Source organism: Argiope bruennichi, chromosome 6, assembly GCF_947563725.1.
Source record: "Argiope bruennichi chromosome 6, qqArgBrue1.1, whole genome shotgun sequence".
Taxonomy (NCBI): Eukaryota; Metazoa; Arthropoda; class Arachnida; order Araneae; family Araneidae; genus Argiope; species Argiope bruennichi.
In genome coordinates, this window is record NC_079156.1 from 109,542,387 (window position 1) to 109,564,900 (window position 22,514).

The window sequence follows — 22,514 nt, forward strand, 5'->3', positions numbered from 1 at the left end:
AAAATAACTTTCACAATGCTTATATACAATGAAATTTTGATAGGGATTTCTCTACACACGTCGATTTAGACAAGGAAAACACGGGGATCTTTTAAAAGAATTTGTTTTAGTCAGCAATATTTTATCCCTTCACTCTGAATGTGGAAACTTGTCGGCTTTTAGCCGATTCTGCAATTTTAGAACTCGTGTTGAATTAATTAAAAAGTAAAAGTAGAATGGGATCAGGAAATAAGAGAATATTTTAGAATAAAGTTAATATGTGCTGAATTGAGCTAAAATTTAATTAAGTTTAGAAATAAGAAATTAATTAAGTTTAAATTAGATTGTAAAATATAATATATATATATATATATATATATATATATATATATATATATATATATGTTCTGTAATGAATAAGTATATTTGTTATAAAAGTTCGTGCACTAAATTACTTTTTGACATATATGCACAACATGATGTATGATCTACGTTATTATTTCATAAAATTAAAAGCCCAAAACGATTAACAACGAATAGAATATAAAACGCAAATCAACTTCTAATTAGCATTAGAATGATACTTATACAATCTATATTTTTATAGAAAAATAACTAGAAATAAAAAGAAAACTATTGTCTTTAATCAAAACTTTATTCATCTACTTTTCCTAATTGCAATGTTTTTACTGTGTTATCAATATTTATAACATCACGTGCTTCTTTCCCAATAAATAATAATTTAATTAGACAATCTTAAGTACTTTTTATTGTTTAAGAGCAATAATAAGTATTTTAAAGTTAATACGTAGTATTAGCCGCCTTTGGAAACCAACTTGACCGCCCAGATTATTAACATTTTAGGCTATTAAACGATTAATATAGAATGCATTTTTTAAATTTCATTTTGTTTGATACGATTATAAATATGAATTTAATTGAATCAATCTGCAATAAATTATCGTGGGGATCAATTAAAAGTGCATATACTACAAAATAAAAGTGGAAGTGAAAATCCTATTTCGGAACTAATGTAAAAAATTTAATCCTTTTAATTGTAATTTTAACATTGGCAAAAGAACGCGAATGAATATTTTGATGAATGAGTTTGAATTTCATAACATTAAAAGCATTAGTAACATTGTAAATTAAACTTGGAACAATTTATTAATAGTAAAGAACAAACTATATTGAAATGAAATTGAAATCATTAAAGAGGTAATTTTATGTTAATTTCAGATACTACAAAAATCCTTTTTGAGAAATTAAAAATTTTACAAGATAATGTCAGTTATGTCCATAGGTATGTCACAGCGAGTATCCATCTACTGACCATTAAACCTATTTTGGTTCTCGAATAAACTTTCTATTTAAAGCTTATTTCTTGATTTCTTCTAAGTGAATTTTAACTTGGCGAGCAGCATTTATAATATAATTATTTAATTACCGAAGTGATGGATTAAATAAGCAATAAAAACGTTGAATAAAGCAATCTGATACGTTCGCATATCGATATGTTTACATTTGAATGTTGTCATTTCATAATAAGTAAAAAGAGAGATTTCTAAGCCATGTGCGTTAGCGTTTTATATGCATACATTACCAATGCCGGGTTTACGCTAGGCCAGTTTTAAGACAGCCAGTAGACAGCGCATGCGTAGAAAGGTTAAAAAATGCTGTTCGGTCCATAACAAGTAATTGTCCCTACGGAACCACAACATGCCGCTGTATTATATTTTTTTTTTCCTTACTGCGCATGCATTTGTAGAATTTGGCGTTGTTTTTTTAGTGAAAAAAATCGATCACTTATCATAAATTAATTCCCACATTTTTTGCTCTTTGTTCTTTCTGATGCGAGACTGTTCTTTTTGCTTTTTCTTTACCATTTTATTTCTGCAGTTTTCCAAATTTAGGTATTTTGACCTTTTTTTATTTTATTTTACCATGTTTTTTTGTGTAAACATCCATCATTTTAATACGATATGCAACGAAAAAGAAAATTTTAGGGGCGCCAAAACGGCAATTTATAGCCAAGCATGGATTGCCTGAATCTAAAATTGCGGTAAACGTAAGTCAGACCTTTTCTACGCATGCCCTGTCTACTGACTGTCTTATAACTGCCCGAGTGTAAACCCGGATAAGTAGCAGCATTAAAAAATTGTATCAACTTCAGTTCTGAAAAGCTTCTCCTACTTCTGGCTTTTCTTATGGTAATTTTGAGTAATATTTGGAGCATGATTATAATATTGAGCAGAATAACATCTAGTTTGGATTTCGCAATAAATTTTAATATTAATTTATTATTACATTAATTACACATTAATTACTTTTGTTGCCTGTGGCAGTTATGAAACACCGTTATTGAACTCCTTCGAGATGAATGTCTAAATTGCAGCTAGTATCATCAGAATCTAAGTAATATAGCCAGCGTTAGATCAGCAAATATTCTCGCCAAATTCCGCAGCTGTTAAAGCCTCTCGCGAATTTTTACAATTATTCTATCTAATGAAGAAAACAGTTTCCTTTTCAACTCATTTTCATGGGACAAGTTGGCATCCTTACTTCCGTCATCAAATGTATGTATTCTTGTTTCGCGCCTCTGAGGTAACACGGAAGTGCCAAGGTCTTTACACATATTATTCGCCTAATTTATAGCGCCATCTGTCAATTCCTCTCGTTTATCTATTAATACCGTCTACAAAACTCTGACTTTCTGAGCTCATAGTTTTATGCCGAATCTTTGTTTGTAAATATTTTTATGCATTGCTCAACTCATATAATACAGGTTTTTCAGAAGTCCAAGAAACAAAGAAAGAAAAATTATTGAATAATTTAATGAAAATGGATAACTAATTTTGATTATCCTTTAATGACTGTATTTATACGACAGACAAGTGTTTTCAAAATTACAGATGTATGAATTAGATAATTATTAACGTATTTGTAGGTTTAAATTATGTAATTACATAGATAACCCGTTCTTTTTATTAAAAAATTAATATTTAATAAAAATTAGATTATTATATTCAGTATTGATATCTACTATAAATTGAATTAACACTATATCCTAACCTAATTAATATAAGTATAAAGAGTTTGGTTATTACTTATTAGCCTCCTCTGGCGTCCAACTGGTTAGCTGGAAACTGCAGTTAAATTTAACTTAATTAAACCAGTTTAGATAAAAATTCATATCCATGATTTCGTCAAATTGTCAGACATTAAAGCCGTGTTATTTTTATAGCCTTACATGCGTTCTGTTTATTGTGTACATGAACCATTCTAATGAGGACTTGTTCCACAACATTGGGGTGAATTGTTATGAGCGAGGATAGAACCTAGGACCTTGTGGTTCGCAGCTCAGTTACATGAACACGATACAAAAGCAATTGCTCGTGTAGCGTAGCTATTAACTGGCTTATAAGCTTTCACCCCAGACTCTCTCTCTAGTGAGTCAAACGATATGGCTGTTGAGTGGTGATGTATTAGCTGTTGATTCTAATGCGCCTGTACCCATTTGAGCAGCACCAAGCGTTATGGCGAGCATGTGTGGGTGAGTGGTTGCTGATGCTGTTGCTGCTGTGTCAAGTGAGTCTTACGACTTTGGATTGTTGCGTAAAGTGAAACTGACGATTTTGTATTACTGCGTCAAGTGAATCTGACAACTTTGGGTTGCGGGTAGATGGCGTCCCAACAGCTATACGAAGGTTGAAGGTTCATCGTCCGAGGTCACCAATGAAGCGGATTGGAATGAACGAGAATAGAATCTTGGAGTTCGCAACCCAGTAACATGACCACAATACAAAAGCAATCGCTCGTGTAGCGTAGCTATTAACTGGCTTATAAGCTTTCACCACAGACTCTCTCTCTAGTGAGTCGAACGATATGGCTGTTGAGTGGTGATGTATTAGCTGTTGATTCTAATGCGCCTGTACCCTTTTGAGCAGCACCAAGCTTTATGGCGAGCGTGTGTGGGTGAGTGGTTGCTGATGCTGTTGCTGCTGTGTCAAGTGAATCTGACGACTTTGGATTGCGGGTAGATGGCGTCCCAACAGCTGTACAAATGTTGAAGGTTCATCGTCCGAGGTCACCAATGAAGCGGATTGGAATGAGCGAGAATAGAACCTAAGAGTTCGCAGCCCAGTAACATGACCACAATACAAAAACAATCGCTCGGGTAGCGTAGCTGTTAACTGGTTTATAAGCTTTCACCACAACATCATAGCATTATTAAAGACATAAATGTCCGATTAATCTACCTTCTAAATTTCGAGGTGTTGTAACTTCATATTTTTATACATCTTATTTTGTTTAAAAGTTCATTGAATCTGTTTTAAAGAAGTTAACAGTAACTAAATTGGCATCATTGAAAAAATAAATCTTTGGTCTTCGAAACGGTGTAAAAATCATTTTTGTGCCGGAATATTTTCGAAAGTCATCGGGAAAAATATCAAAATCTAACTTATTTTTTGAATAATTAAAATCTTTAAAAAAAATGGCTCGAGGTGCCTGTTTCTATTCTCCAAAATATACCTGGGAGAAATTTCTTAGCTCTAGATCAGACGGTTTGGCTTGTAGATCTGTGAGTATGTGGGCTCCAACACAAACACATACATAGAGTGAGAGTGAGAGAGGTTTATTATAAGTAGAGATAGATATAAAATTCATCGCATAGTGTAAAGTAAATAGTTCTAACTAGCTGGTAAACAAAAATAAAAATTGTAATATTTACTTAGTGTTTTGCATGTATATCACACATCAGAAATTGACTACTCCGACCCACCCTACTGCACACGGAAAAAACCTAATTTCCGGACCATCGCAATAGCAATTATGGTTGAGTCCAGAGGGCCATCACCGGTCACGGTGCAATCCTTCCCGTGGGAGGGGTAGCCAACGTTAGGAGGTAGCGAACTCTCACCAGGGTGGTGAGAACCAACCACCATATCGGAAGCTTCTCATCTTCATTTCTGAGGTTCGTCCAGTGAAAGTATGATTTACATGTATAAAAGTCGAATATGTTGACTGTTAATTTATAATTTAAACGCAATTTGTCGACAAAGTTCAATAATTTAAAAATCATAATGCATTTTTAAAGAAAATCAAGAATTTTAGCGAGTTAATTGAGTCAATGTGATTTTGTACGGCTGATGGTGCAAGTTTCATAAGATGATATTCTTTATAAGGCAAGAACTTAGGTATTATAAGACAAGAACTCTATTCTTTATATGAAAGTATAATTTCCGTTGAATATTCGTAGTGAACAATCCAAGTACAAAATAAAGAAGAGGAATCGAAACAAAGCAATTGGTTAATTTGGAGAGTGTTGCCATTCCCTAGAGAAAGCATAAATAACTGCATTAACTTATAAAAGGAAAATTCCCTGGTTCCGTCTCAAATCTATATCTATATCTATACTTATAATAAAGCTCAATGTGTGTGTGTGTGTGTGTGTGTGTGTGTGTTGGCGCTCTACAGGCCAGACCGTTTGACATACAGCTACCAAATTTGGTACATGTATACCTTGGAGGTTGGGAATGTGCACCTGGGGTTTCTTTTTTCGAATTTTTAATTAGAATTTTAATTATTAATTAAAAACTAACTTTCCCGCCAAAAAAATCATCCATTTTCCCCACCGCCAACTTTTCCGCCAAAAAAATCTTCCATTATCTCCAGCGCCAAACGAGAAAGGCTTCAGTTTTTTTTTCTCCCAACAGTAATGAGGCTAGGGTTAAAATTTTTCGGCGGATTATTTCAATCGGTTCTGTTTATTTTCTTAATGTTTGATGCATTTAAAATTAAACATTGTTAATGAATCAATCTTTCAGATTCATTCTGAAGTACTTTTGAATTAAAATAAAACAGAATAAAGGAAATTAAAAATTTCTAATCCGCATAGCGTTACCCCAACTGGCGTAGAAAAAATCACGTATTTGCGTTACGTAACCGGCGAAGAAAATTCACGCATGCGCATTCTGTTCTGATTGTTGCCATGACAACGTTGGATGATTTAAATTATTTTTGGGTTAGTTGCATGCTTTTGTAAGTAAATTGTATTTATGTTAGTTATATATTTTTTGTATATGCTTATAGTTTTAAGTACATCGTTTCTTAAGTAGTTTTTTTAAAACCTGTTTTCAACCGTTTATTTTAAACGATTCGTTTTATTTTCTTGGTGTTTGATGCATTTAAATTTAAACATTGTTAATGAATCGATCTGCTCATAATGAATCTAAGAAAATTTTGTTGACCAACTCTTGAGATATTACATAAATTTAAAAAGATATTCTTTAGTGCCCATAAGGTTTAAACGCTGAGTGACTCTATTTTCAGTAATCAGATTATAAAAAAATGCTTTGTTTCAGTAAAAAATATTATTATATTAATTGAAGATAAATTCTTTCCACTTTAATTTAAAGCATAAATTCTACGGGTGCTAACAGAAAATGAGAGAGATACATATTACGTTATGACTGAAGGCCTTTATAATATTATGAATGAATTATATGATAATCAAAATTTGAAGTTTTAAAATATTTTGATGAAGAAGCTATTAAAGTAGAAATTGCATAAAATATTTAATTATTAAAATTTTAACGAACATTAAGATTGGCGAACTGGCTGGTCGCCAAAGGCGGCTAGTTAAATAATAAAGTAAAGATCCGTGCTCATTTTAATCGGCAATTAATTGTATGTGGGACAAAAATGTCAAAAAAAAATATATTCAGAACTTTAGTCAGATTACAAGGTATTATTTTGTTTATTTTGGAAATTTTCCGCTCCTTATTAGAGCCATTTCCATAGCACCCGTTATGGTATGTCACGGAATAAATCATAATGATTTTCAATAATAGTCCGAAAGCTAGATTTCTGAACAAAAACAATTTCTTATAACTTAATCCATTGTCTCATAAGTGCGAAGAATCTTTTCAAACACAACAGCTCTTTGCAAAATGACTTCAAGGTTTTGGAGCAGCGTGACGTCATACATTTTTCAAGAAGTCATTAACAGACTTAACAAAAGACTATTAAATCAAGTAGGGAGCTAGGCTGTATGTCCAAGCGTTTCATTTTGAATCTCATGTCCATCAATTTCTTCTTTGTGGTTTCGAATTTAAAACAATTGTGGGAAAGAACACACGATATTTATGTATGAAGATTAGCGACAGAGAAATTAAATTATTTTATTTTAAAAAATAAATTGTTTTATTTGGCTTTCAGAATTACTATGTAAATGATTCAGTGTAAGAATAAAATAAGATTCATTCTACGAATACATTTTTAAAATGTATTAATCTTAGGTTAGAAAAAATTCTACTTCCATTGGTTAATTATAGTAATATAATTGTACAAAAAATTCAATTTATGTAAATTATGCCCGCGCTAAGGGAACTGTGTAAAACTTTATAAAATCTAGAACATAGCAACTTTGAAACGTTATCTAAAAGAAATTTGACAAAAAGAAATGAACGAATAATAATGGAAACAGGAAAAAAATTTTTTTTTTTCATTCATAATAGAAAATAAAAATAATTTTTAAATAAAAATTTAATCGGATCTTTTACTCAGTCTGTAATCAAGCAAGTATTCAAAATAAGGATTTCTTAAACCTGTTTGCAGATTCTATTAAAGAATCGAAAAAATTCGAATAAAGGGAAATCGGATAAACGAATTCGCAATTCATTTCACTGATTTAGAAGTATCAACAATAGCAGCATAATTAACAATTTCTCTAAAAAAAATTTTTTTAAGGTATAGCCCGAACTGTTTGTTTAAAAAAGGGAAGGGAAAAGTGAAGTTATTCCATACAATTTTCAAAAACATATTTGCAAAGATGCTTTTTATTAGTATTATATTATTACTAGCTGACCCGGCAAACGTTGTTCTGCCATATAAGTCATTTCTAGTGAACATTTTGGTTGTTAATTAAAAAGTAAAAAAATGTATTGTAAGTGTGTGGGGATGGGATCTATGACAGATAGAGGAATGGAGCGTTTTAGACGATGATCGCCGATAAAAACAAAAAAAAACACCAACCATTCCTTTCCTCAATGCAATGTATTTCATTAATATATGATACCAAGTCGCTTGGCAACGACTGCTGTATCTTGAAGTTTAAATCGTCGACGTCCACATTTTTTGCTGCCAAAATGGCTCTTTCTGCCAGCCACGCATGATTTATGTATTGTGTGCGTACATCGAGAAATATGCGGTCAATGAGAGCATTTTGCGAATCAACGATAGTGCAGAAATTAATGAGCAATTTTATGCATCCAGTATTTTCATAGACAGCAATTTTTCCATCGCCGATATCTAACAATTGGTCCGAGAATGTGTCAGCAGATGGATCTTGTAGCATTTGGACGTACGTGTTTATTTTTAGCTGGACTTTTTCAACATTACGCCACAGTGGCGAGGATTCCAAGCAAGCGTTGATCTCATCAGCGTACGTTGAACGTGGAATGACGGGAAGTGTTTCTCTGTAATCACCTGAAAGGAGTAACAGAGTGCCGTCGAATAGTTTTTTTATATATATATATCTTTGAGTGTTCTGTTCAACGCCTCGAGAGAATGTTTGTGTTCCATAGTGAATTCATCCCAGATGATAATTTTGCATTTTTTCAGTACCGTGGCTATGGACAATTGTTTTTTTATGTTGCACACTGTGTCTGCATTATATTGAATATTCAGTGGCAGCTTAAATGCTGAATGAGCTGTTCTGCCTCCATCCAATAAAGTTGCTTCAATGCCAGATGATGGAACGGCCAATGCGATGCCATTATTAGATCGTATTTCGGCGAGAATTAGCGAAATGAAAAATGTTTTGCCAGTTCCACCTGGTGCATAAAAAAAAAGGATCCGCCTTGTCTCGCTGAAACTGCCAGCATTATGCGGTTGTAAATGATTTTTTGTTCATGCGTCAGTAGTGGGACACTGCGAGTAACAATCGCTGCCATTTCTTCAGTATCGTACTGCAGTTCACGATTTATTTCGATGTCTATTAAATCAGATGCACTTCGATTTGGCGAACTCATACCGAAATGACTGAGTGGTAAATTGGTAATGACAGCGCAAAGATCCTCGATAGCAATCAATGCTTTGTTGTACATAGCGTCGCTGAATGTAATCGTTAGATCGTTACACCATGTATGAATGCGATGCAATATATCATCAGTCACTGAATCTTTGTGATTATCTAACAGCATGTCTGCTCATCCCAGGAAACATGTAGTCAACACTATAGCGAATAGTAAATGAATTTGTGTTGCTATACAGCCCAATGCTGCTTCAGCAAGCATATCGTAACAGTGATTGTCGTCTTCGAGCAAGCCGAGTGCAAGGCATGCATCTTTATATGTTGGATACTGTTGTCCATTCACTTTGCGTATATCTTGGAATGACAATGGGCCGGTGACATTAACCAAGAACAGTCGCACACCCTAATTACCTAGCGTTATAAAATATACTTTATGACCTTTTCTCATATCTACCAAATATACATAAAAAATTTCATAAAAATCGGTCCAGCCATTTCGGAGGAGTACGAACACAAACACGTGACACAAGATTTTTATAAATTAGATTAATTAATAATAAATCCAATTTGGTATATTCTTATAAAATATATTGTTTAATTAAAAACAGCTACAAAGTCATTAATTTATTAGTTAAATTAAGTTCCGTTTCGGAACGGAAGGGAGACTTTTTTGGGACAAATACTGTAATATTAAATCGTGATCAGATGATGAGGACGACATCTGGCCTAATATTACTCATATAAGAGGAAGAACGCTTGGCTCTAATGGATTTAAGGGCATTCACTGGTGCATTCAATAGATATTTAACGGAAATGGGTCTCCAATCTGCAATCCTCTTATCGAGAAACCCAATCTACCATCTGACCGCCACAACTTTTGAAAATAAACTTTATCTTCTGTCTCCCCGCCTTTTAAAATAAGATATATATATATATATATATATATATATATATATATATATATATATATATATATATAATACATTTTCAAACGATTTCATATCCACATTTAAAAAAAAACGTGAATTATTAAAACAATTTGCATTGATTTTATACTACGTTGATATTTTACCGAATCAGCTCACACCGATATTGACAGAATAAAAAACAAAAACAAAAAAAGATTGCAAAAATAAATATAATAATTAAAAATAAAATATAAGAAGGAAATATTTGATATTTAAAATATAAGAATAATTATATAAAAATAATATTCCATGTATACATAATTTTCATCTTTTTATCCCTTCTACTCTTGGAGCCATTGAAGCGAAATAAGTCATAGTATTTATCTAACAGGCTTTGATTAACCCTTTCTCCTGACCTTGAAACGATATCAAGAGAGATTTGAAATCATTCACCTGCGAAATCTTTTTATTTCTAATGATCGCGGAAAATAAAAAGAAGCCGCTGTTGCTTTGAGATCAAAGGAAAAGTGTTTTGCCGCATTGTTAGAGATATAAGGTGTTCATTCCGAAAATATTGCCGCTTATTAATGCGTATTTGTTTAAAAATCATTATACCTGAAGAACTTTGCAAGTACAACTTTGTATAGGGAATTATCCGTTCAGTTTTATCTATAATAGAATTTCGGCACTCTTTTAATTTATTTTAAGTATTTATTTCAAAATATTTCATCGGTTGGACGACACGTTGAACGTAATTGAAAAAAATTTGAGTGCCACTTCGGTGAATTTCTGATAAAAAATATAATAAAATATTGGGTTTTTCAATTGATTGCTTTTATCAATAAAATATATATTATTTAATACGGTTCCCTGATCGAAGTTTCGTATATCTTTGCTTACTTTTTGTATAACTCTTGAATTTTGTCAATTGATAAAAGATTTTTTTAAAACTATTTTCGTTATTGCTGTTATTCTTTTTAAAGTGTTTTGAACATTTTTATTTAAAAGGAATGACGTATTATATAAACCAAATGAAATCCTATAATAATTTTCTTTATATTCAAATGTTTCTTTATCAAAAAGCATTAATTATAACTTAATTTAAGGTGTGTTATAAACTTGGGATGTATTTTTGAAAAACCCTGTAAAATAAGTGAAATTTTGAATTTTTGTATAAAAAAAGATTGAAAAAAATATCTATGAAACTAAAATCTGCCAGTTAAATTGCAAAATCTTTTTTAAAAATTGGAAAAAAGGGGTTTTTTTTCTGGCTAAAAAGAAATATAAAGTAAACTTCTTCTAGTTTAGAGGTATATCAAATAATTTGATTAAAATTTTGGAACAGAACATTTGCGAAATATATTTTCTAGTTATTGAACTAAAATATATGTATTATTTCTATTTATTCTTTAACTATTGGGGTTCAACTGATAAATAACACGAAATTTTCAATTTTTTCTCATTGTAAATAATTAAAATAACTATGCAACATTTTTAAATAAATAGATAAATTATTCTTTAGTTCAGGAACTGCAGAACATTTTGTAAAGTTATTACACAAGATTTGAACAAGAAATATACATTACATTTTAATTCATTAGATTGTTTTTATTAGAAAATTCTACAAAGAATATAATTGGAGAAAATGGCATAAAAAAGCAGTAAAATAGCATCAAAACGTATGTAAATGTAAAATATAAAAATCAGTTTAACTTCTGAAAACATAGACTTGGAAATAAAATGCAAGCGATTTTATAAAAAAAAAATTATTTAAAGCATCAAGAATATTAAATAAAAAATTTCATAAATTCGCAGAAAAAAAAATCGATTTTTAAATATAAATAAAGCCATAAAATTCCCTTGTTCCACTATTTTGACAGAACGCTGTTCTATTTATTAATTAATGATAAACTTTCATAATTATTGCTGTACAATTCAAGTCAAAGACTTAAGCTGAAACAAATAGTTACTACATTCTTCAGAAATCATATGTATAATGAAATATGTTGAAGCTTCGGACTTCATCATTTTGCAGTTGACAATTTAAAAAAAATGGATAAAAAAATGATAGGAAAACGGTAAATTCTCGTATTGAAGAATCGTTTTCTTTAATGAATTTTGAAAGGCAATGGAAATTAATTTGTAAATTTTGTAAAATTTTATAATGTATTGATAAAATTTTTGTAAGCATAAGATAACAATAAAAGATTGTAATATTGTGAGTTAGTTTTCATCGAATAACTATAAATGTGATTCTGAAACATAATGATGTTGCCAAAAAAAAAAAACCGCTATGAATTCTTTGAGTAAAATTATTTTATTTTCATGAAATTGGTTTAAATAATATATGACAATTTTAAGAAATATTTGAGAAATTTTTAAATAAGTAGCATTTTGTTCCTCACAAGATAAAGACTCGATAATTAAACTCGTAAGAATTCCATTTAATTGCATTTAAAGAGCAAATTCAGAACATCATTTTAAAGAATTTTATTGAAATATTTTTTCCTCTACAGAAACTGCAAAATTACTACGTATTTCATAAGGTACTATTCAAAATTATTTTGGGCGTTCTGTATTGGTTATTTTTTTTCGAAGTTCATTTTGGTAATCTAAACAACACATGCACGATGTTGTTGTAAAGTGGTTAGATGATTTATTGCATCGAAACAATATCTATCACATTTCATTGCAATTTATGGTAGGATTGTTTTGTTTTTCATTATTGATTTTCTGATATAATTGAATCTTTCCTTATATAGAAGACCTATAAGAATATAATATTCGAAAAATAAAATATTGTTCTTAATGAATTTTTTGACAAATTTTCTGTATATATGATATAAATATTTCTAAAATGAAAAAAACTTTTTCTTACTTGTTTAAGAGTGAAACATGTCTGTAATGTACACAGCCTGATCTTTTTCTTTTCAGAAAAAAATTCTAAAAATACTAAGTGAATTCATGATTGCCAAAAAATGTCAATTTTCATTTATTAATTTTATTAAATTTGTTTCGTTTATAAGTTACTTTTTTATTTGATAAAATATAAATGCAATTTTTTTATATAAAGAATATATAAGGTTACGTATCTCAAAAGAATCAATAATTTTTTTATATATATGTGTATAAAATATAAATAATTTTTGTCGATATTTCTGAATACTAGCTTTCGTTAATGCATTGTATTTCATTTTTTGAAACTGAAAATTTTCCTTGAAATGCTCTGATTTCTTATAATGAAATTGCCCTGTCTTTCGAGAAATTAAAAGAATGAATACATGACTTCACTCAAAGGTTTATGGTTGATTGGAAAAACCTTGCTTTGTACTCCAAGCTCTAAACTCTAATAACACTCAAATCTTTAATGTTTACAAATTAAAAACTGCATATTAATTTTAGAAAATTGAAATATTAATATTAATTTTAGAAAATCGAATCTTGTTGTTTTGTTTAGAAATTAATATAAATGAATATATTTGAGGATATGTCTGCTTTGAATCTCACAATACTTAGAAAAACTGTTATCCGATTTCTGCGATAATCTTCAAGAAACTGGGATTCCTTTGAGCTATTCCTTTTGTTATTTTTTTCACTGCTGTCCTTGTTTCTTTTACTATTTGAGAGTCCGTAATTTTTTCCTTCTAAAGTATTGGTATTTTTAGACGAGGATGTAATCTCTCCCCTTTACAATCGTCGTTTTCACAAATAAAATAGTGACAAATTACGCAATCTTACTCTCTTTCTCAATTTTTTTTTATCGAACATTAGTTTAAAAAAATCATTAACAATATTTTTTTTAAAATTAAATCGATTATTCGATTTACTTCGCATTTAATATATGTTAATACTTGAAATATATATCCTTTTTTTATTTTATCATTCATTATATTGCTCATTTTATCAAACTTGCATCACAATTTGATAAATTTTTTAAGTATTTGGATGTTGAATAAGTTCTCGCTGTTATCCAACAAATGGCGTTACCGAAACTGATTGCGTTAGCTTATGATAGTGACACATCTGTTTACAAGTACTGCAAGCAAGCTTGAAATTCAATGTCTGTTATTTCACGGAAGTGCAACCAACTTTATTTTTCATTGCGTTAAATATGTCAAATTTCGTACCAAAAAAAGAGTATTTGCTGGAAATTTTACTGCAATATTTTATTGAAAAAAATCTGCAGTTGACGCTCACAGAATTCTTGTTGAGATTTACGACGACCTATGCTCTGTCTGAAACAACTTGTAGAGATTGGCCTAGACGCTTTAAAAATAATGATTTTGATTCTTGAAGATAAAGAGCGCTCTGACGCACCGAAGAAGTTTGAAGACGAACAATTGGAAGCATTACTTCATGAAGACGCCGGCGTCCTGGCATAGGGGTAGCGCCTCTTCCCCGTGATCTGGGGGCCCCGGTTTGGGCATGGTTGTTCTTCCGTTGTTCTATCTGTAAGATGTGTAAATGTTCCCTCCTGTAAAAAAGGGTTGTGCAAGCGAATGAGTGATGCGTGAGTAGCAAAGTCGTACTCTTGGCCCTAGTTGGCGCTACTAAAAAAACAAGAGACGCTCCCCCTCCGGCTTAAACCGCTGTCTTCGTAACAGCGGGCTTGTCCATGGCAAGTGCCATAAGAAACAACAACAACTTCATGAAGACTCATGTCAAACGCTAGCTGTACTTGCAGAATAATTAGAAGTTGATCACACAATAGTTTCGAAACGTTTCAAAGCATTAGGAATGATTCAAAAGCAAGGTCATTGGTTGGCATACCAGTAGAAGCTGAGGGACGTCGAACGGCGTCTTTTCACGTGTGAACAATTGCTTCAACGGCAGAATAGGAAAGGATTTTTGCATCGTATCGTAATTGGCGATGAAAAATCATGGGGTAAACCCGGCCATGCATCAACATCTTCAGCAAAGCCGAGTATCCATGGTTCCAAGCTTCTGCTCTGCATTTGGTGGTATCAGCTGGGTACAGTTTATTATGAGCTGCTCAAACCAAATGAAACCATCACGGGAGATGGCTACAGACTATCAAATGGTTGGAGCGATTAAGCAGAGAATTGAATAAAAAACGGCCGCTATATGAGCAGAGGCACAACAAGGTCATTTTGCAGCATGACAACGCTTGGACACATGTTGCAAAACCGGTAAAAACCTAACTGGAAACGCCTAAGTGGGAAATCCTACCGCACTCACCGTATTCACCGGATATTGCCCCTTCCGACTACCACTTGTTCCGGTCGATGACACATGGCCTGGTAGAGCAGCACTTCCGTTCTAATGAAGATGCCAAAAATTGGGTCGACTCTTGGATAGCCTCAAAAGTCGTGTCGTTTTTACGACGTGGAATTCAAATGCTGTTAGAAAGATGGGGAAAAGTAGTGGCTAAAGATGGACAATATAAAGCATTAATTTTCATAAAAAAAACAGCGAGAACATATTCAACATCCCAATACTCTGTAGTTATTTTGAATATTTAGGATAATGTTATTTTCAAATTGCTTTTACATTTCCAAAAATGTTAATACAAATTTCAAAATTTATGTTGTCTCTATAATGTGAAGATTAAAAATATCTTCTGATTTTTCAAAATAATGTATGTGGTTAAAGTTCATTTTTTCTTGTCGACAGTCAGGACTATTTATTCGAAAGTATTCCAGTGCAGGAACCATCATATTCAAACGATGCGGAAAGTAAACAGCCCATTTCCCCCCCAAATAACAATAGTTACAAATTGACATTATTAAAAATATATGCATTTTCATTTCTTTTATTAAATGACCATTTGTTTCAATATTATTTTATTGATTTAATTTGAGTGTTCATATAAATATGTACAGAGAAGTTACTGCAAAAAAAAGAAAAAAAAAAAAGTTTAGCAAGAAGGAGAATTGTACGATGGACAAAACAAGAATTTACTTAAATGAACCTGTTTTTTCTCTTAGACAACTCCATGCTGTGTTATCAAGATACCAGAATTTCAGCCATGTTAAATATCCAATTACAATTTCCCACAACAAGCAGTATGGTTAAACGAAGACAGATATTTCACAAAGAATATTATATATAATACCAGCTGACCACGCAAACGTTGTTCTGCCTTATAAATTATTTCCAGTGAATATTTTCGTAGTTAATTAAAAAATAACGAATGTTTTGTAAGTGTGTGAGGATGGGATCTATGACAGAAAGAGGAATGGAGCGCTGTAGACGTTGATTGCCGATTAAAAAAACACACGCCACCCATTCATTTCCTCAATACAATGTATTTCATTAATATATGATATCAAGTCACCTGCAAACGACTGCTGTGTTTTGAAATTTAAATCGTCGACGTCCACATTTTTTGCTGCCAAAATGGCTCTTTCTGCCAGCCACGCATGATTTATGTATTGTGTGCGTACATCGGGAAATATGCGGCCAATGAGAGCATTTTACGAATCAACAACAGTGCAGAAATTAGTGGGCACTTTTATGTATTCAATATTTTATTAGACAGCAACTTTTCCATCACCGATATCTAACAATTGGTTCGAGAATGTGTCAGCAGATGGATCTTGTAGCATTTGGACGCGCGTGTTTATTTTTAGCTGGACTTTTTCAACGTTACGTCACGGTGGCGATGATTTCAAGCAAGCGTTCATCTCATCAGCGTACGGTGAACGTGGATAGGGACACCCTAATTACCTAGCGTTATGAAATATACTTTACGACCTATTCTAATACCTACCAAATACACACAAAAAAATTTCATAAAAATTGGTCGAGCCGTTTCGGAAAAGTACGAGCACAAACATCGTGTCATGAGATTTTTATATATTAGTGTCTTTTAATTCACAGAATTCAAATTTTTTTATTGTTGAGTTTTAATATTATTGTATATATTAATAATATTACTATACACAGCAACTAGTGCAAATTATAATATTTTTGCTTCGCGTCTTCAGCATTCTGCAAATGTGCAGGAGATTTTCTACTCCAGCTTCTATCAATTAATCTGAAATACTGTTAAGAGGATAAAAACCCATCTACTAAGCATAACTTCCAGTTTTAAAATAGAACATTAATATGTCTGATGGCAATAAGATACGAAACTGATTTTTTTAAATGCAAATTTCTCTTCTGTGGGACTTTTTCCAAACTTCATGACTTTCTGATAATAACTCCAATAGAAAGCAATGCATAAACCACTTTTAATCAAACAGGCCATGTCTTTTGAAATTATTTAGAAAATAAAATTTAAGTATTTGAGAAAATTGATTTCACAAGTTGAATCAAAATTCATAAACATAGGTTAAAAAAAAGAAAGATCGTACTGCAATTATCATTGATAAATTAAATTTCAGTGTAGCTCCTTCTTCTGATTTACAAGTAAATTCAATAGAAAGCAAACATGAGTTTTACGAAATAATTTTTATTAAATTTCAAATTAATAACTGTTATTTCGTACATTTATTATCTATTCCTGTATTATTTATATTTCTGAACAACTTGAAGCATTATTTGATTTATCAAAACAACAAATTCTTTGTATATATTATACATCAGAAAGTAGACAAAAATAATTCGCCCATAAAGGAAATATATAATGTCATAAAATAAATACTTTTTCGATTTATAATAATTTGAGTAATAAAATATTTTTGAAATGGGATGAATTGCAAAATCATTAATTAATCTTTATTTAGATAGCGTATAAACACGCTTAAAATTAATGCAAAATTTCGAAATAGTGAAGCCATTTTTAAATTAAAATTTCGAAATAGAGAAGCTGTTTTTGAATTCGATAAAAATGAGGAAATGTGATATTGCTCCATTTATGTTTCACCTTATCACCGAAGGTTATCATTTCGAAACAGTGCTGAAGTTGCTTATCACAGCAATTCTTTTTCTTATGGAATGACGTGAAACATGACGGCATCCATTGTTGAAAGAACTTAAATCTGAGAAAACAGCAGGTACGAGCATTGCATATCATATGCATTGAAAGATAACGTTCGGGAGAGCTTTACAACTTATTATAAAGATAAAAAGAATTTTTTTTATCTTTATCTATAATAATTAAAATTGGTTTTGGCACGTGGGCTGCTAAGGTAATAGGTAATAAAAATAATAGCACCTGTGTTACTCTAACCGAAAATACAGATGATAATATTTCAGGCTTGATTCATCTGTCTTGTCCTCTCCCAGTTGAATTGCATCAACCTATGTATTCTCTATGTTACGATTTTTACTTTATTATATACTAGCCGCCTTTGGCGACCAGACGGTTCGCCAATCTTAAAGTTCATTTAAAGTTTAATAATTAAATATTTTACGCAATTCCTACTTTAATAGATTCTTCATCAAAATATTTTAAAACTTCAAATTTTGATAGTCATATAATTCACTCATAATATTATAAAGGCCTTCAGTCATAACGTAATATGTATCTCTCTCATTTTCTGTTAGCTCTCGTAGAATTTATGCTTTAAATTAAAGTGGAAAGAATTAATCTGCAATTAATATAATAATATTTTTTACTGAAAAAAAGCATTTTTTTATAATATGATTACTGATAACAGGGTCACTGAGCGTTTAAACTTTATGGGCACTAAAGAATATCTTTCTTAATTTATGTTATATCTCAACAATTTGTCAACAAAATTTTCTACGGATTCATCATGAACAGATCGATTCATTAACAATGTTTAATTTTAAATGCATCAAACATAAAAAAAAATGAATAGTTTAAAATAATCGGTCGAAAACAGGTTTAAAAAAACTACTTAAAAAACGATGTATTTAAAACTATAAGCATATACAAAAAATGTATAACTAACATAAATACAATTTAATTACAAAAGCATGCAAGTAACCTAAAAATAATTTAAATCAAGAATCATCCGTTGATAATATTGTCAACAATCAGAACACAATGCGCATGTCTGAATTTTCAACGCCAGTTACGGTAACGCAAATGCTTGAGTTTTTCTACGCCAGTTGGGGTAACGCTATGCAGATTAGAAATTTTTAATTTCCTTTATTCTGTTTTATTTTAATTCAAAAGTACTTCAGAATGAATCTGAAAGATCGATTCATTAACAATGTTTAATTTTAAATGCATCAAATATTAAGAAAATAAACAGAATCGTTTGAAATAATCGGCCGAAAAATGTTAACCCTAGCCTCATTACTGTTGAGAAAAAAAGCTGAAGCCTTACTCATTTGGCGTTGGGGAAAATGAAAAGATTTTTTGGTGGGAAAGTTACTTTTTAATTAATAATTAAAATTCAAAAAAAGGAACCCCAGGTGCACATTGCCGACCTTTAAGGTATACATATACCAAATTTGGTAGCTGTATGTCAAATGACCTGGCCTGTAGAGCGCCAACACACACACACACACACACACACACACACACATTGAGCTTTATATAAGTATAGATGTAGTATAAAAAAAGTAAAATAATCGTCAAAAAATTCGAATTCGATATTTTGTCGAATCTTTACGATTTAGACCACCCTGTGTTCGAAAAGCAAATTTTTGGAAAATGGCCGTCTCTCTGTGACAAAGACAACTCAAAAACGCTTTGAGCTGAAATTTGATATACTCTATTAATACCAAATTTGTAGATTTTTTATCAAATTTTAAGCAAAATCCATGCGCCGAAAGTCTGTCTGTCTGTTCGAATATAAGTAAACGCGATAACTACAAAACGGAGAGAGCTAGAGAGATAAAATTCGGCACACAGTCTGTCGGTCCGTACTTTCAAAAGTAATAATTCAAAGTGCAATAATAAAGTAATAATTCAAAGTTTAAGTAATAATTCAAAAATGCAATTACTTAAATATATCAAATTTGGTATGGGATTTTGCGACTGCAATGACAGTTTTGTGACAAATTTTTGTTATAATCGGTTGAGAAAAACATATCTAAAACACAAATTTAATTTTTGGATGTTATTAACGAAAGATTTGGTTCCAAATTTCATACTTATCTATACTTTAGAGGTTAAATTTCTATGCCAAATTTTACTCATCTAGATTGTTTTCGTTTTGTAGTTATTGTGATGTTAACTTATGTTCACACAAACGGATAGACAGACTTCCTTTGAATGGATTTCGTTCAAAATTTGTTAGAAAATCTACAAATTCAGAGTAGAAACTATATACCAAATTCCACCTATTTAGCTCTAAGTGGTTTTCATTTATCATGCTCTCAGATAATTCCAGGCATGATTCCAAAAAGGTGTTTTCCGAATTTGTAAAGATAGAGATTCGCCAAAATTGTTCCTTTAGGGGAAAAAAAAAAAAAAAAAAAAAAAAAAAAAGGATTTTTTAGACCTTTGTATACTTAGTGCATGAAAAGGCCAAAAATGTAATATTTACCTTTGCTTAGTCCCACCAGAATGATTAAAATATTCATAGGTTACTTAGTCACATCTTTTTATTTAAAAAAAATATTTTTGAAAAATTATAAAAAGCAAAGAAAAAAAATCGCACGAAAGTTAAATGGGCATTAAGCCAGTTTATGAATAACACTCTAGCTAATACACTTTTTTATGTTAAAATTCGATTCCATTCAACGACATAAAATCTACGATTTCCTCTAAGAGGCTTTTGTAAATAAACTTTGAAATTTCAGAGAAAGTTATAATAAAGATTATGTTTTGGCTTCATAATTATTCTCATTATAGCATTAAGAAATATTACAAGAAATAGAATTAATTCATTAAAATAATCGCATGTAAACACACTAGAGTAGTTAGCATTTTTAACACAATAAATGAATTCATCGACCACCCTTATTATATTCGGCTTTGAAATGTGGCATAAATAGGCTAACGTTTTGTGTTCATGACGTTCCCTGAAACTGTCACCTAAAGTATATATAAACAAAAAAAACCTCCTTTGGCCCCCGGTAATATGTCACTTAGTAAGAAATAAAATGAAAAAAGTTATAAATATGCAAAAATGAGAAACTAATTTCACTGTAAAGGATACAAAAATAAAAAAAATACATAATAAATAAAAGAATATATTATAAAATGTAAATGATCAGTTTACTATCGAACAAAAATTAACCCTGAAAAACCGTATTAATTAAGAAAGTTATTGACCTTTAGAAGCAGCCTTTTCCGTCAGAACTTTCTCCTCTCTGAAACTGGGAAGCCTTCGGATTATTGACTCTGAGATTCGGATATCAAAGTGCGAGTATTCGAAGCCTTAATTTAGTGGGAAAATATATTTGATACCTTCACGATATGCTGCGCCTTTCTTATTTCAGAAGTTAAAACGCATTCTACATGCTGTAAGTTTAATTTAGTTATATTAACATTCCGTTTCGAAGAAACTTAAGGTATATTTTGGGACAGCTCTCAGGATTTAAAACTTTAGTCATATAACGAGGAGGGTAACTAAGCAAGCACACCTTCTCCAAATTTCGCTGCAAATTAGCGGGAAGGCGTTAGCCCTGTATCGACAGATTTGGCATCAATTATGTCCATATAACGGTAGTTCTTAAAAAGAATCGGGTCTCGAGCTGGAACTTCTGATCCGAAAAGTCAAGATATTACCAAGAAGCCACCGTGGCACCCCGCAAAATCAGTACATTAAACATTCCGAAGGTGTTAACTAAACTGAGCTCTAAAGCTCGATACAGAACAAATTCGAAACAACGCCATTTCAGAGCTATTATTGCATATCTGCGATACATCTTCAAGTTGTTATATCTGCTGTATATTGCATATCTACTGTTATTGAATCAGATTAATATAGAAAATAAAATGGTTCGAGAACAATACGGGAAAGAAAAAAAAAAGTAAACTAAGGTAAATACCGAATTGATTATATTCTTTTACGAATCATCCTCCGGGTTCATAATTTCTCTCAATGACCAATATTCTTAAAGCAGGATATAGTTTCTATAATATAATCTATAAATTTGCGCAAGTCCTTTGAATCTTTTAAACTCAAAATCATCCTATGTAAATCATATGATCTAGTGACTCTTCATATAAGAATAGAAATGTTAAGCAGGAAATTGAGCAAATATAAATCAGTAATTTAAGTTGGAGAATGCTAGTTATCAGGTTGAAAATCGAAAAAAAAAAAAAAATAAAGAAAGAAAGAAAGAAAATGTAAATAAATATTTTGAGATTTTAACAATTGATAAAATTTTGAAGAATATTTTATCACATCTGTCAAAAAAAAAAAAAAAAACTGAGCGAATCAAAAGAAGCGGTTAATTTTTTTCGCCTCAAATAAAAATGGGACTTTTCTTTCATCAGAATACTTTAAATCAAATGACCCAAAAATAAAATGTCACCAATAAAAAAAACATACTAAAAATAAATACTCTTAAGTGTTTATTTTTCGTTGCTATATAAATGATATCAAATCAATTAAAATATTTGTCGGTGAATGATTTATTTCTATTTTCATTTAATTAACTAATAAGGAATTTTTTAAAATTGATTTATCAGTCTTTCTCATTTTTTTAATGAACTCTTCTTTTAATTTTGTTATTTTAAAATTCTTAATAAAATCTAGTTTTTTGAAATTATTATAAGTTGATCAATTAAGTTTAAAATAAATAATTGCGAA

The 22,514-nt window shown here is 30.9% G+C and overlaps 1 protein-coding gene across 1 annotated transcript in view; it reads right to left on the reverse strand.

Moving 5' to 3' along the window:
- Positions 1-22,514, reverse strand: part of LOC129971368 (purine nucleoside phosphorylase-like) — a 63,200-nt gene that overhangs the window by 40,523 nt on the left and 163 nt on the right. The gene's annotated exons all lie outside the window — the stretch shown is intronic.